Below are 5,312 nucleotides of genomic sequence, written 5' to 3' on the forward strand. Positions count from 1 at the left end.
CTCTTGTACCTTCACTCTCCCAGCTCCTGATGAGGTTAGGTTCCTGCTCCTTTACTGGTCCAAAATAAGGTCTTTGCTTTAGTTGTACTGGGCATACAATCTATGGAGCACACTGTCCAGTGGGCAGCTTGCTATGACCTCACTGTTGTGTAAGGGCCTCAGAACCAAGCTGGGGCAATTTCTGACCCTCAGGACACCAGGCAGGGTCTTATAATGACCCTTTTAAGCTAAGAACATTATAGGTCATGACATAGCGCATGTCCTCAGCTTAACAAATGGATTGCATTACTCCCAGATTTTTCATGGATAAAATGTGCTGGAAAATGAGGAATGATCTGGAGACTTGGAGGGTCACAGAAGCAGGAGTTTCCCACCAGCAGGACCATATAGGCGAAGTTCAGCTGCCTTCCATCCAATACCCTATAGTCTCAGCTGCCAAGCCAACAGGAACATAGAGAGAACCTCCTGAAGAAACCATGCCTGGAACGGCTTCTCAAAGCCAAAGAAAGTCCTTTAATTTTGTCTTCAACATGGTGTTTAAGGGATGGTGGGACACCAGCAGTCTTTAAGAAATATACACAAAGTATGTTCCATTTTGTTTCATTCAGATATGTCTGGTTCTCTCCTTCACCAGACCCCAGAGCACATCAGATCCCACACCCCAGGCATAAGTGAACGAGTCTTCCTAGGAAACACAGCAACAATCTGGCATCAGGATGTCTCCTGAGACATCTATTTGTTTCCTGTTTATGCATACAGAGGTGTGTGTGTGTGTGTGTGTGTGTGTGTGTGTGTGTAGAGGCATGAGGACAAACTCAGGTGTCATCCTGAGAAATGCTGTCCATATCCTTTGAGACACGGTCTTCCACATGTAGTAGCAAACTTACTATGTAGACTAGGCTGACTGGCCAGTAAGCCCTAGCGAGCCTCCTGCCTCTGCCCCCCAAGCAGTAGGCAAATAATTTTATATCACTGTGGCATTTTAAAATACAGTCTGGGGATCGAAGTCAGGTTCTTCTTCCAAGGCAAGAGTTTTAATGATTGAGGCATCCCCTCTGCCCCATGGTTTATTTTCACGTGACCAGTTTTGTAGCATTAAGCAGTTATTTTGGTCTGTTTCCAGAACTTTCTGTCTTCCCAAACTGAAACTTGGAATCCCCTAAATACAAGCTTTCTGTTCCCTTTCTCTCCTCCCCAGCTCTGGACACCAACATTCTATTTCTGTCTCTATGAGTTGGCCTGCTATGGGTTCCTCGGGTAGGTGGAATCATGGTCTCTGGATTCTTAGTCTACCATGGTCTATGGGTTCTTTGCCAAGTTTCTTCAGATTTTATCACATAGACCCAGAAGTGTTTGGATGGGGTCGGGGTTAGGAATTCCTTTTTGATAAGTTAGTTTACCATTAATCTATTAAGTATTTATGAAAGCTTTACTGTACATTTAGAAGGGAAATAGGAAAGTAGTTCAAGAAACAGAAAAATTTTAAAACAGCACCTTGTCCCCAGAGTTAACTTCTAATTTTGAAGATCTGGAGGCAAAATGAACACATGCAAAAGAGTAAATAACATACCCACATATGTCAACACACACACACACACACACACACACACACACATACACAACACACATACACAACACACACATATATACAACACATACACACACAGGCCCACACCACACACACACATCACACATACACAACACACACACATACCACACATACACACACACACACCACACATACACAACACACATACACACACCACACATACACAACACACATACACACACCACACATAGACACCACACACACACACACACACACACACACACACGCAGACCTCTGACCTTATTGCCTTCCGTGGTACGAAAAACTTTAGAACAGGTGGTACAAAATCAATCCTGAAAAATATAACTCATCTGAGGCAAATCTGAGTGCATTTGGGGACACAGTATTTAGGGAATTGACTTTGGGATAGTGGCTTAGGAGACATTTTCCTTTTTAAAAAACATCTAAATAAATGTTAATTATCTAGGCATTTTTTTTCCTGCATGGAAGCAGGAACTAGTTTACACATCTCTCTTTCCACGTGCCTCCCCACTTGACACAGTTCATTGAATCCTGCTAGATGCAGTCAGCTATTCGCCATCTGTACGGAACAGCTGCAGTTTCCTTCCTATGCAAGCAGAACATTCTATTATCAAGAAATTGGCATATTGTGCCCGCCGCTTGCTCTCTTTGCGTCTTCCTGCACAGTGAGGCTAATCAGGGGAGAGAGAGCAGCCGTGTGTCCCAGCTCCTGGCTAGGTCAGGTAAACACAAGCGACATCACGGTCCTCTTCCTCACCAAGTTAACTTCTCCAAATTCTCAAAGCCCTCCGAGGAGACATCTGTGCCTGATGATTCTGATGAATAGAGAGAGATGCATAGCTAGCCGCGGGACTTCCTGTTAAATGTATCGCATTCAGTGTAAATATTTATGTCCTTTCCTTCTGAAATAGTCTGAAAATGGGGGTAGAAAGATGTAAATCAATAAGGAGACGAGGATGGGAAGGATGACTTCACTAACAGGAAATATGGACGAAGTCGGGATCTTGAAAGGGAAGGATGAGTAGGAATGAATTCTTCAGAGCCCTGAGAGGCTGCTGGGGAGACAGCTATAAGTCAATATGGACTGTGGAACTCTGGAATGATTCTGAGATTGGAGTGAGAAGGTCCTGACACTAGAGGAAAGAAGGGTTAGGTAAAAATCTGCTCAGTCCATAGTCAGTTAGCTCTTGCTTCACAAACATAGTTCAAGGAGAGACCCTACTTAAGAAAAGCAGGGGGGAAAGTATTTATGGAATACATTCAACCTCTACCTTTGGTGTCATGTGTACATACACATGTATACACACATATATACACACTGAAAGAAAGAGAGAGAGAGAGAGAGAGAGAGAGAACATGCTCACACAAAGGAACATATACATGTGTCTATATGTAAAAGACCATACACCCATGTGTACATACAAAGGGACACATACACATAGGCACTCATCCTCCCAAAACATCTGTGTAAGCAGCAGTAAGAATTCTAATTTATCCCTCCTTCACCAGCTGAGAAACTCTCCTCTACCTGGCCAGGAGACTGGAGTCTTTTTCTGTGAGGAATTTTACCTGAGCTGGCTCCACCCATGTCAGTACCAAGGCCCAGCCAAGGGTGGGGAGACAATGTCAGGCTTGAAACAGGATCAACAAGTATAGGTTTAATCATGGAGAGCCACTCGGACAGATAAGCTGCCCTTCGTATAAAGAAAGCTGATAAGCACTGACCGGCGGGCTCCTGTGGAACGGCAGAAATCATCTGACCAGAAACCTAACTGAGAGAGAAGCAATAGAACAGGAATCTCCAGTCCTAAATCATTTTCACTCAACTCCCCTTTTGTGATATTCCCCATGCTATAGAATCTATGACAGGAAAAGAAACTAAGTCACCACATTTCTATCTTCTCTAAGTATTCTTGTTTATATACATCGTCTGGGCTTGTCCCATTCTGTATATCTTAGATATTGTTCTAAGTAGATGTCTGTTTTTAAAACATCCTCATAGTTTACTGTTTTGACTTGACAGTACATCGTAACACCTTTCCCTGTCAGTGTTTGAATTGGCAGTGACCTCATATTTTATAGCTGATAGCATTCTCCATGTGAGCGTGATCACATTCCGTTAGCACTTAGTGGGGCACTCCACCGTATCTGATTTGTCTGAGATTAAACAACTCTGGAATGAGGACAGATCTTAGAAAATTTGACTATTTCCTTAAAATTGCTGACTCAAAGTGCACATACTTTTCAAAGTATTAATGCCTGTAGGTGATTTATGCTTTAGGAAAAAAAACAATTTATAGTCCTATCTATGAGAGTAGCCTCTCTCTTCCTGGCAAATGCTTAGAATTATTCCTGAACGAGACAAGAACAGCAACGCTCTGGCTTGATATCAGGGTGAGCATCTTAGTGTTGTTTGCACTGATATTTAGTTACAGGTTGAGCATCTAGATTACCATTAGATGCTTATGTTTTTTAAATTGGTTATCTGACATTGTCTTTATTGTAATATTTAGTTTCTTGACTTATTTGTGCCTTTTAGATGTATAAACATTGGCCTTTATCTTGTTACACGCAGCAAATATTTTCTCTGTGTTAGATTGTCCCTTTAACTTGTTTTCATTTCTAATTTGGGTTTCAGTGTCTATTTTTAAATATGGGGAAGAGAAGGAGTCATCAGACACATTTGAAAAATTATTCAGTTTTGAAGAGATATCAAAATGAAACAAACCGACAGAAAACGGGATGAAGGAAGAAAATAGAAGTTGAACAAACTGAAATGTTTGTTGTGCATCTTCCTAATACTCATATAATGAAATCCCAGCCCAACAGGGTGATGGGTTTAGAAGGTGGGGCCTCTGGGGTGATTAGATCATTAACAGGTTCCAGAGTCCTCACAAGCAAGATGGGCACTCCTAAAAGAGGAATCCCAGAGAACTCTCTGGCCTTCTATATGCCAGACAAGGACATAGTAAATTGGACAGTTTAGAGACCCAAAGAGCATCACCACCAGACAGTGGCCATGATGACAGTTGGCTTAAGATTTCTGGCTTCCATAACTGTGAAAAATAAACTTCAATTGTTTGTTTATAAACCACTCAGTCTACGTTATGTTACAATAGCACCCTGAACTAAAAGAAAGCTAAAGAAAAAAATTGAGGGAGAAAAATATTAGGGTAAGAAATTATGAGTCTCAGATAAGATAGTATATTTATGAAAAAGAGATAATATATAAAAAATACAGAGAGGGTGGGAAGATGGCTTAGTTGGTAAAGTGCTTGCTTTAAACATATGAGAACCTGAGTTTGTATTCCTGGTACCCATGTAAGAAGCCATGCATAGTGATGTCTCCCTGAAATCCCAATACCAGGGAGGTGGTAACAGAAGGGGTCCCAGGGCTCAGTGACCAACCAGTCTATCCAGTTGGTTTACTCTAGGTACCGTAAAAGATCTTGTCCTAAAAATAATATAGAAAAGTGATTGAGGAGGACGCCTGTAGTAGTGTGAATAAGAGTGGCCCTGTAGGCTCACATATTTGAATGCTTAGTCACCAAGGAGTGGCACTATTTGGGAAGGATTAGTAGGTGTGGCATTGTTAAGGACAGAGTAACAGGAAGAGACCAGAGAAAATGACAGGAATAAATTATTAAAGAAAAAAAGTACCCAGATTATGTGACATTAGGAGGTATGGCCAAGAACTCAGACAAAAGAATACCTTTTGATG

Source organism: Rattus rattus, chromosome 10 (genome assembly GCF_011064425.1).
Source record: "Rattus rattus isolate New Zealand chromosome 10, Rrattus_CSIRO_v1, whole genome shotgun sequence".
NCBI lineage: Eukaryota > Metazoa > Chordata > Mammalia > Rodentia > Muridae > Rattus > Rattus rattus.